Here is a 12,584-nt window from a genome sequence, read left to right as displayed (position 1 = left end):
CTTCTTTATCTGTTCTTGGTGTTCCTCATCAATAAACACTTTTCTGACTGCAGTAATAAAGAAAGATATCCAGGTAGAGATCTGTCCCAATTGTGTAACTTAGGAGTCTGTGTTCCACAGGAGATCTACTGTGGAGTAAAAGAGGCCCTTATTTCTTATTAGATGGCCAGCTTGATGAATTTCTTTGATTGTTGTTACCCCCAACTATCCTGCCGTGTCTTTCGAATTACTCATTGATAGACACTGGTTCCATGCACCAGTGTCTTGGTGGCACTCTTCTGTTTTTTCTAAGAAATATCTTTGTGGATATATATGGCTTTTGGTGTGAAGCTGGCCCTATCCCATCATTTGCAGTCCTTACATGAACCTTGAAAACTACTTAAACAAATATTTAATAAAAACACATCCTTGCTGCCCAGGGGATACTATCTGACTAGAGTGTTTGCTTCCTTGAGAAGCATTTTTTAAATAAGATTGTTGTGTATCTGTCAAGGATGAAAGGAAGTACTTATTTGAGGGGCAGACAGAGCACTCAACCTGTATCTTGGCAAATCCCTGAGGTCCCCAAGGGAATAGTGGTTGGTAATGATAACGTTGAATCACAAATCTTGACTTAACTGGATAACTTCTTAGGGAATTCAATTCTCAGCTGTCATTACAAGGCCTTTCTCTCTCTTCCCTGTTGTTGGTGCTCTTTATTCTTTCTTGCTCTTTGAAGTCCACATTTTCAGGTAGCTTTTGCTGAAGGTTGTGATTATTTTTCTTGTGCACCTGAGTGTTCCTCCCCTAGAGGTAAAGAGAAGAAAATAAATTTTTGGAACAGAAACAAAATGGCTGCTGTTTATCTGGGTCAGTGGGCTGCATAGTTATGAGACCTTAGAGCTCTGTTTGCCAGCATCATTTACTCATTGACTACTTTACACTGTGTAATGTCTTAGCATTTTTAAAATGTCTGTTATTTTAGGGCACATGGCAGACAAAATACTTTATTTTCCATTTTATGAGTTTGTTTAAAAGTAGAACAAAGACAACAAAATGACATTTAGTTTTAACTTAATGAACTGGCTTCATGGAAAGGAATAAGATTACATCATATTGGAGTCAACCTGGGAAACCAGAATGAATTAGTGCCTTAAGGGTAATATAATTTCCAGAAAGTAGAAGAGAAGCCACCACTGCTTATTACAGTCAAAATACATTTGGAAGTAGCCTAGATAATATAAAAGCATGTCTCCGAGAACTTTATTGATGAAACTTTAATCATTTTCATGAATTATAATATATTACAAGTAGAAAAACACATTTCTTTGGCAGCATATCCATTAAATATCACACTGTACTCTTTATCCACATACTTGATCTTGTAAGTTCTTTTTAGCCTAGGCTTAGAGACAGAGCAAAATGTTAGCCCAAAATAAATTTTAAAAAATAATAATAAAGGTCAATTAACCAGGTGAATTGTGGCATTCAGTCTGTTAGATTTAGTCTGTCAGTCAGATTGCCTGAAATGTGCTTGATGACTTGAAAAGTCTCCATTTTGGCCCCAGAGGGCTCTGTTTCTGATCTTGTAAAGTTATATATTTGTCATTTCACCTATGGCTAATCTGGTTCCTGTGAAGTGAGAAAATCCCATGCAGAATCCTCACAGATTTTATTGGTGACAATCAGGACAGACATTTGTTTTCTCTGTAGGCCATCTGGCTGTGCGGCACTTATTACTGTTTCGAGCTTGTTAGCACTGGAAGAGCCATTTCCAGCTTTTCTTGTAGGTATGTACTCTCTGATCATAGGAACATGTCTTCTTCTGGCCCTAGGAACCAGTGTTCACTGAAGGTGCCATAGCCCACAAGAAACTTCACGTAGTTGCGTTCCAGATCTGTTAGAGTCGGTTTTGCTGTACTGAGTATCCTGATTCCAACAAGCTTCTTGTGAATTGTCCTCTATTATCCCTCCACCACCATGTGCCTGGAGAGGAATCCTGCACATATTAGATGCACAATACATTTTTCTTCATTGAAGAGGTTTATTATGTCTAATGAAGGATTTAGATGAGTTGCAAGGAAACACATTAATGTGGCTAGCTATGCATTAAAATGAGGTACTACATGCTGTATTGGCAAAAAAAATCAGTTTATCACAGGTGAACGAAGAGGGGTTGATTAGCTGCCCATGTTAAATTATTATTAAAATTAGCTTAAACATTTTCTAAGGACATGCTTATTCTTATGATACACTTATAGAAACAATGGTACAAGACTTGTGAAAATATCAATTACTAATTAAAATTTAAATCTAGACTAATGGGCATTTGATTATAAAGCACCTGTATTATGTTTTAAAAATACCAAAAGTCATTTGGTAGTCAGGCTGAAGGGTCTATATTAGTCCTATTGTTCTATATGGAAAACATTATTTCATCATTTTTCCATGACCTGTTAAGCACCTGCCAGTGTGTTCAAGAAAAAAAAAAAGAAAAAAGAAACTTCAGATAACAACAGTGATATTGTTATGCAACCAATAGATGCCAGAATTATTTCCCTTTGGAATGTATAATTTCTTAGATTCAGTGTGAAGTCAGATTCAATTCACTTTTATTGAGTCTTAAGCTTTTATACACATGATATTTTTTATGTGCATTAGCACACTGAGATAGATATTATTTTTACCTTCCCAGGTTTGTGCAAAATGTAGGGAGAGACAGAATTTAAACCCAGATCCTCTGACTTTATATCTGTTACTTTTCATATGTTGCCACAGTAGCCTTTTCGTTGTTGTTGTTGTTAATAAGATGCAAAACCAGTTATTCTATATTAGGGCTATTTCTCTGCACAATTGTTGAGGACAGATCTTGACTATTACTAAAATCTGCTTGAACTCATTTCAACTCTTGTTCATTACTCTTTTATATTACTCCTTGATCATCTTAAACTTCTTTTTTAAAATCACAGCCTCAAACAACTGATATCAATATATATACAGTTAAAAACAACATGAAGTAAGGCCTTCCCCTCTAAGAGTAAATTAGTCCCTCTACTCAAGGCCTAGTGCCCTGAGGAGCAAATTCATTGAGCAGATGCTGAACCTATAGTCATTGGGAAGAACTCTCATACTGGTGGAGAGCACAAGATTTGGAATCAAAAATACCTGGGTTTGAGTTCGTCCCTCTATCCTTCCTGAGCTCAGCATCCCCATCTGTGAAAAACAAATAACAATAGTATGGTCTCTGGGCTTTAGTGATGAATAGTAGATATAATGCAGGCAGTGCCCAACAACTGGCACATAAGAAGTGGTCTTTTACTTGACAGCTGTTACTATCTTTACTTCTACACTGTTGATACTCTATTCTTGCTCTACTAATCAGTCATCCCTGCAGATTGCTTTGGAAGGCCAACCCCTGAAACCAAACTCCATGTCTTTAAGGCCATGACACTGATCAGCAGATACACTCCAGCTTATACTGATGTAATAGCAGGATTTTTTTGTGTCCTGGAACATGAGAGAGTTTTTTCTTCTACTTTCACAGAATGGTTTATATGAATCTGCTGCTTGTCCCCTTAGATCACAGAGTGATGACTAAATGGGGTAGAAAAGACTCTTTCCCTAAGGCCTTAACTTCGGTGAAAGAGAATCACTGTTCCACAAAATAAGAAAACTTCAAGCAGATTCTCATCATCAGCTGACAGCAGTCTGACAAACTCAGAGTTGACAGTTAATGATGTAATGTGGTCGGGAAGTAGAAGTGGCTGTTTGAGATCACCATTAAAAGATTTATCTCAAACAACGAAATACTAAATGAACATTTTTCTTTTAGTTAACAACTGAAAGCTGTAAGATCCATGTGCTATGTTTTATTTTATCTTATTTATTATGAGAGAGAGTATGTGCACATGTACACACACACACACACATGTGAATGGGGAGGGGCAGAGAGAAAGAATCCCAAGCAAGCTCTGTGCTGTCAGCACAGACACCATCGCGGGGCTCCATCTCATGACCATAAGGTCATGACCTTAGCTGAAATCAAGTTGGACGCCTAACTGACTGAGCCACCCAAGCACTCCTAAGATCCATATGTTATATTTGACTCAATACATTTACTTTTCTAACAACTGAAAGCGGATGTATTTTCACTCTCACCTAATTATATAATTAGTATTAGGTTTCTCTTATGGCTTTGTGGTATGCACTGAGCAAACAGCTATAGATAAGATCAAAGTGATCTTTAACCACATAGAAGTTGGGTATTAGGGACAGATAAAGGAAGGCAGATACCGTAAAGCAGTAGTTCATGAAATATGTGTAAAATGACTGGGGAAGAAAAGAATACTAAGCAACTACATATTGGGAGAAACTAATCTCTTTTAGGATTTTTGGTCTTTTTTTTAAAGGCAGATGTGACAATAGGGTGCATATTTAAGGAAAAGACAATAGGAGCATATTTGAGAACCCAGCAGGCTTGAAAGATTTTCAGAGCCTATGAGACACGGGTGATTAAGAATTGATAGCCAAGTCCCTGGCCCAGAGTGACAGCAAGCTATTCCGTGGGACAGTCAGGCTGCTCCATGACTCAACTGAGGCTCCTGGTGCAGAGTGTGCACTATGCAGGGGACTAGATGACTTTCAGGGCAGGCCTGGAGATAGAGCTGCTCTAGGCACCACTAATATTCAGCCATGATGAGTCACCCTGAGGCTGCAACATTAAACAGAAATGCACTGAATACTAAGTACTCAAAGATGATTTATTATTATCTTGGAGGAATTGGTGCCCATGCCACCACCTGAAGGATAAGTAGTCTACCAGGCAGAGATGAGAGGGAGGAGAATTCTGCACAGAAGCAGCAGATGATATGGAGATCAGGCAGTAGGAAGCCTGGTGGGTGGAGGGGAAATAATTTCATTGTGGCTGTAGAATAGACAGTGTTGTGTATGGGGAGAGGTGGATGGAACAGTGGAAATATATAAAATGTAGAGATAGGAAGAGGCTTGGATTGAGAAATCCCTAAATTTCTCAGAAGCATGATGCACTTGAAGAGGGATAGACCAATCCGTGCTTGAATCTTGGCTTTGGACATAATTGATCTCTCTGCCCTGAATGTATTCTCATGTAAGATGAAGATAGTAATATTTATTCTGTAGTGCTATGATGGGCATAAAGTGAAATAAATAAAAGAATACACCTCAAGGGCCAAGTATAATCCTAGCACAAAGCTGGTATTCTTAAAACGTCAATATATGTATGTAAAGACAAACCCAGACACTGCAATTATTAGAAGTATATAAATGTTCAACCTTTTATTTCTTCATAAAACAAAAACATCTGTTGGAATACATGCATATGTGTATGTGTATTTCTTTATGCATAAATTTTCATTGGCTCCATCTGTGGGGTAGGATATCCATCTTTGGTACAGAAGACAGGTATTTTCTGTCTCCCTGAAATGAGAGAACATCAGGTAATGATATTTGTGAAGAATGGGTGTGAATTAGTTTCTTCTTGCTGCTGTAACACATTGCTCCAAACTTAATGACTTAAAGCAACACAGATTTACTATCTTATAATACCAGAAGTCTTATATTTCTAGAATTAGTTTTCCTAGGCTAAAGTTAAGGTGCCAGCAGGGCTCTGTACCTTGTAGAGGCTGTAGTGGGGAACCCATTTTCTGGCCTTTTGCAGCTTCTACAGGCCACCTGTTTTCTGTGACATCAAAGCCAGCAGTGTAGTGTTTTCCACTTTTTCTTTGACCCTCCTATCTTGCTTTTGTTGTGATTAAATTGCATCCACTAAGATAATCTAATATAATCTCTCCATTCTCCCTATTGCAAAATCCCTTTGCCATGTTTGTAACATAATCACAGGTTCCAGGAATTAGGATGAAGACGTTTTAGGGGAGACATGAATTAATTTTTTTAATCTCTATCATTATTTTTTAAATCTCTATCATTATTTTTTTCTTTTTTATTTAAATCCAAGTTAGTTAACCTATAGTGTAATAATGATTTAAGAAATAGAATTTAGTGATTCATCACTTACATATAACACCCAGTGCTCATCCCAAGTGCCTTCCTTAATGCCCCTTGTCCATTTAGCCCATCCCCCCCACCCAACACCCCACAAGCAACCCTAAATTTGTTCTCTGTATTTAAGAGTCTCTTATGGTGTTTTAATACCTCGCTGTTTTTATTTTTCAATTTACTTATTTATTTATTTTTGAAAGAAAAAGAGAGTGCAAGCAGGAGAGAGGCAGAGAGAGAGGGGGACAGAGGATCTGAAGCAGGCTCTTTGTGAAAAGCAGAGAGCCAATGTGGAGGTTGAATGCATGAACCAAACTGTGATATCATGACCTGAGCTCAAGGTAGACACTTAACTGACTGAGCCACCCAGGCACCCCATGGGGGAGGCATTAATTCTGCCTACCACAGGGAATGGGGTCCACCTTTTTCTAGAGTAATGATGAACCAATATTGCTAATAATTTGGGTCCTGGTTTTCATGGGGATCTGGTTTTTCCTGATTGGCCATCAAGAGCCATCAAGGGCTGCAATGGGTGAAGAGAAAAGAATGTGGTTTCCCTCTTCCTCTTCTAGGAGCCACTGATCCTGGTTCTTGTTCTCCAGTCACTAAGGCTTCTTCCAGGTTTCCTGGTGGCACAGGTCTGGGCCCTTGGCCTAAAATGTCTCACCATCTTCACCCAATTGATTCCTCCTCAGTTTTAGATCATTTGAACTATCACTTCTGAGGTTAGTGGGGACTGAGCTGCCGACCCCCTGCAGGAATAATGCCAGGGCCACTCCTGACTTGGGGCATATTCATTTGTATTGTCACTCATCTAACAAGTATTTATTGAGTTGTTACAGGTTAAAAGGCTTTGAAAGTAGATGTTGAGACAAAGTTAGGGTGCCATTTGTTTATCAGAGATCAACGTTTGTTAAAGGCAGGGGGAGGATGCATGCAGGTGTGGGCAGAGGAGGAAGTCAAATGATGATACAGGCCCTGCCAAATTTCAGGCACCTGAAGGAGGGGGGAGTCTGCAGTGAACATTGCCTGTCAGAGTGAGCTGTGCCAGGAGCTGCAGGTGGCTGACCTCAGGACCCATGTAACCCTGGACAAGGCAGCTCCCGGCAGTGCAAGCAGAACCTGAAGCAGTTGATGGCTAGAGGCCTCAGCTGGTCACACTCCCCACAGTTGGGCAGCAAATCAGCCCTTGATAGGGGTACCGGAAAGCACTTCTCTTTGAGTCCAACACAGCACCTGCTATGTGCCAACATCTATGGCAAGGAACAAAACAGATGAAAATCCCTGTTCTTGTGCACTTTATATCACAGTGGAAGGAGATAATAAGTAAATGAAGAGGTAAAATATGTAATATGTAGATGGTGACAAATACCATGGAGAAAAATACAGCATGTAAGAGGGAGATAGAGAGTATTGAGGGGAGAGTTTTAATGTTTAGATTGGGGTCAAGGAAGGCCTCACCGAGGAGGGCCTTACCATTTGAATTAAGACTCAAAGGTGGTAGAAAGGAGGCCTTATGGATATCTGGCAACAGTCTCCAAGCAGAGGGAAGTGCAAGGTTCACATTCCCTGTAGTGGGGGCATCAAAGAGGTCAGTGTGGCTCCCCTGCAGGGGGAGGGTGTGAGCAAGAGAAGGGAGCTGAATTCAGAGGAGTGATGGGTGGGGTTGGGGCAAAATGATGTAGGTCCTTGAGCTATTGTAATGATTTTGGCTATATGGGAAGTAAAATGAGAAGCTATTGAATTGTTCTTAGAAGAAGAATGATATGTCATTTACAACTATTTTTAAAAACATATCAGTGGTGTTAAAAATGGTGCAACAAAATTGTAGAGTCATCTTGGGACAACCTGAAGAGGTTACCTGGGGGACATACACAGCTACAGGATGTTAGAGGGAACCAGAAAGGATCACAGACTTGCTGAACAACAATGAGGAAAACCAGGGGACTGACCAGGCGAGTTCAAGGTTAAGACTCTTAGTAAATACAATGACAAGTTTATTCTGGCTAATTACTGCACCTTTGACTCATTTTCTGGGGGAAAATGTGGTTGTGTCAGAAGCCTAGGTATTTCTGAATTTCTATATTGTGTTTTTTGCTTGATTTCCTAATGTGTATTGTATCTATTCATGTTTACAAGTACTGATTATAAAAAAAAAGAGTTGATAACTTGCCAGTTAGAAAGGGCTTACAGCTCTTATTTACCTATGGAATAGTTCCATTGGATGGCTACCATTTTTGAAAAACTGTATTTGTGTTACTTCAGTTTCTGCAGTGTATATACTAATATATTTATGTACTAATGTATTTATTGGTTTAGTTGATCTTTCTTTCATTCACTTAGCACTAGCAGAAACTGCTAAGTGCTAGACATTTGGAAATACTCTTGTGATTCAAGGCACATATAGAATTTGGTACTTGCAAGGATTGTGGTCCTAGAAGTAGTGCCTTCTGGACAACCTACATTAGCTGAAACTTGTTAGAAATGCAAATTTTTGGGCCCCACCCAAGACATATTCAATTAGATGGGAGTGGGGCCCAGGAATCTGTATTGTAACAAGCCCTCTGGTGATCCTGAGGAATGCTAAAATTTGAGAACACTAGTCTAGAGATGAGAAAACTTAAGATGATAACATTGTGAGAAACACAGCTGAAGAAAGCAATTGTTTCTGAGTGAGTCCAGAGGACGTGGCCCTAAATTGAATAAAGGAGGACCACATCCAAGAAGATGGGCTGAGATGAGTCTTAATAAAACATGGGTTAACTATTTGAGAAGGTAGAAAAAGATCTCTAGGCCAGTTGTGGGGGCCAATAACCACATGGTCTGTAGTTCCCTAAGGCTGCAGGGCTGGGAGCCTGGTGGGCTCTCAGGATACAGATGGAGAGGTAGCTACATACTAAGACCTTTAAATGCTACTTCCAAATAATTCTTCTGGCTGTATATCCTCAAAAAAAGACTATTGCTAGTCTCCTGGGGATAATAGTTGCAGGAAGTCCATAGTGGGGAAAAGTATCACAATCACCTTCTAGAGCTCTGTCCTCAAATCACAAACTCCTGGTGTCCCACCCACAGCTCATGCTAAACCAGAGGAACATTTGGTTCAAGATGCTGCCTCAGGGGTTCCTCCTGAGATGCATAAAAGAGGAGATGTTGTCTTTGTGCTTTCTTGAGATGATGCTGACACTGTACTTCTCCATAACTGATTCCTAGGAGATGGTCATGTTTCTGGGCCTCCCGTAGAAGTGCTTATGGATTGGACATTTCTACCATGTCAATTCTGTCTCTTGCCTCTGCTCCCTGCTCCCCGCTCCCAGGGCTGCTTGATCGGCAGTAGCTCTTGAAGCATTTCCAGGTGTTTTGGTCTGCCATACCTTTATTACCTTAATTCTTTGTACCACTCCTTGCTGTTCTTCTGCCATTAGTTAGGTATTCTGTAGCTAAATTACAGTACTTGGAGAGTGAAGGTTTTCCAATATTTTGCTCCTCTGCTGTGATAAGTTCTCTAACTTGAGGTAAAGTATAAAATTGATTCTGAGATTTCGATGTTAAATAAATTACAAGCTTCCAAATGGCCTAACCTTGCATTCTCTGCCTGACATTTAAAGTTACTTGCTTACCAGTTTTTTTTTTTTCCCTAAGATTTTTACTTTTTTCTCAATGGGTCTTTTACTGCTGCCTTGAAATAAAATAGAAAGGTATATTTTACATGTGATTTTTCAATGGTGAGATTTCAAAGTAGTTTTGTTACACTTTTAGGCTTCAGGCTTCTAGGGCTCACAGTCTAAGAAATTTAAGTGGAATTGTTTGTTTGCTTTATTCTCTGCAGCCTCTAGCTGGTGCTTGTATTCTAAGTGCCTTAATCCTGTAGTTAGGCATTCGGAGTTTCATTTCCAAGGCAGGAGAGAATTCTGGATTGACTCTTAGGCTGAATTTCCATTGTTGTTTCTTTTTGCTAGCGCACCAAGTTTATGTAAGAGAGAAGTGGAGTATGGCACCAATATAAAGAGCTGTCAGCAATGTGACTTTGCCATTAAGTGTATTCACCCTTCATTCAGGAAGTCTGCAGTGATGCACTGTGATTCTTTCAGGGTGCTTTTGGCTTTAAGGTAGCCATGACTTTTCTTGCCTTATAAAACTCAATTAGGTTGACTTCTGGATTGGCTGTGTAAGAAGCATAGTGGACCCTCTGTCTAATGAACATGCAACTTCTGAAAATTAGATATATGATAAATATATACAATTATATATGACAAATATGTAAGTATAAATGTATAAATATTTAAATATATATTATGTAAGCCATAAAATTATATAATTTTATATATATAAAATTTTCAGTAGTTAAATGGTTTACATTAAAAATCTCAGGAAATTGTACTAAGGTCTTGTAGAAAATGGAGAAACATTAAAAAAATCCACTATATGTTGGTAAGAGCAGTAAGGATCTGTGGCATTTAAGCCCTGACCTGCTTGCTCTCCTCTCTTTTCAGCTCTGTGTGTTACAGATTATACTCCAGGCACCTACAGCCAGGAAGATGAGCCTCTCTCTTTCTTAGTTCCCAGTCCGTAGCTACCACTTCATCCCAGGAGGGTCTTGCCCCAGGGATACCTCATCCCCCATGTACCAGTTTCCTGTTGCAGAAGCTCTGTTCTGGGCAGATGCTGCTGGGAGGACTGGTCTCCCTTTCTTATACAGTCTCACTCCTTGGGGAAAAGACTACTCCAGGCATGGGAGGCACAGAATCCTGGGTCCTGAAACACCCATCTCAGCTTCCTTCTAAGGTGTGGATTATAAGTAAGCACCTTCTTCCACATCAGGATGGGCAAGCTGAGAAGACAAGCAGCTCCTTTCCTTGCCTAAAGCCCTGATGATAAAGCAGGGTGTCACTGTAGGAGAAGCAGACCACTGTGCCTGCTAACATTCCACCCACCACCTTGTTGCATTTACACAGAGGTAATGCTTGAGGGAATAGATCATAAAAAGAGAGAATTCCACAGATCTCCCGAATAGAACTTGTTTTTGGAACAGAGAATGGTGAATTCATGTTTAGCAGAGTTGTCAAAAGCTGTGAAGCTTTTGGCAAAAGTGAAGCTTTTGGCAGTGACCAGTTAGTAGTGGCACCCTTCAGCTGGTAGCTACCTGATAACAGTAAGTAAAATGGTAGACCAGCTAGAAATTTAAGAGAACCAGGGAAAGAGACAGCTAGGAGAAGTCCTTCTGAGGTCTGAGTGGCCTCAGACTGGCCAAACTGTGCCATTGAAAATGGGCCTTGGGGCACCTGGATGGTACAGTTGGTTAAGTATCTGACTCTTGATTTCAGCTCAGATTAAATCTCATGGTTTGGTTTGGTTGGTGAGGTCGAATCCCATGTCAGGCTCCCTGCTGACAGTGCAGAGCCTGCTTGGGATTCTTTCTCCTGCTCTCGGTGCCCCTCCCCCACTCATTCTCTCTGTCTGTATTTATTTATTTAAAATAAATAAATAAATAAATAAATAAATAAATAAATAAGAAGAAAATGGGCCTTAACTCCATCAGATAAGGCTGTGGAGCCATTTATGCTCTGGGAAATTGCCAAAAACAATAAAGGAATAATATAGCAATTAATGGAGACTCACAGCTGAGTGTGATACCCTTAGGGTCACATCAGTTCAGATGCCCAGGGATTATGTGTACACACTCAAGACTTTATCCCGTGAGGAGCAATTTTAAACGTTTCATATGGTGTCAGAAACAGACTTCAGTGAAATAGTCCAACTAGGGGACTAAATAAGTAAAAAACTATCCAGAAAAATCAGTAACAAGCCCTGGAAGTGGGAGTAATGACAGTTTAGTATCCAGAGTTGCTATATTACTTAAAAGGTCCAATTTTGCTTGGGATATGGCTGAAAACATCCCAAATCTGATTTAAAATCTTAATCTCTATATGTAAGAAATTCAAAGAACTCCAGGTAGGATAAATGCAAAGAGATCCATGGCCTGATACATCATAGTCAAATTTCAAAAGCTACATTTAAAAAAAAATAGAAAGGAGAAAAAAAAAACCCTTTACTGACAAGCGATCTTTGTCAGTAACAAATGATTTGTTGTCAGAAGCAGTGCAGGCTGGAAGGTTTGGATATGGCAGAGTCAAGGTGCTGAAAGAAAACTAGTATTATTTCTTAAAACTAGTATTACTAAACTTAAAAAATAAAATCCTGTGTCTAATGAAACTAGTTTTCAAAAGTGAAGATGAAATGGCATTACCAGATAAACAAAACTTGAGGGAATTTGTTTCTTCTCTTCTCTTTTTTTCTGTTAACTGATTTATAAAGTGCTTGTATAAACAGTATGTGTAGAGCTACTTTTAGGCAATAGGCTTGAGCAGTGGAAGCTGATTAAGGTCAAAGGGCCCACAGTGACCACCAAGCTGGATGCAAATGGGCTCAGGAGGTGACCCACCTTAGCCATAAGCCCTAGCTGACCAACATACTACTTAACAACCAGGCACAGGTACCAAAAGAAGAAAATTCCATTCGTTCTCATACCTCATCACTACTCCCTATAACTACAGCCGCCCACCCCCACCGCCTCC

This window comes from Acinonyx jubatus, chromosome A2 (genome assembly GCF_027475565.1).
Source record: "Acinonyx jubatus isolate Ajub_Pintada_27869175 chromosome A2, VMU_Ajub_asm_v1.0, whole genome shotgun sequence".
Lineage (NCBI taxonomy): Eukaryota > Metazoa > Chordata > Mammalia > Carnivora > Felidae > Acinonyx > Acinonyx jubatus.
Note: the sequence above shows the minus strand (reverse complement) of the source record.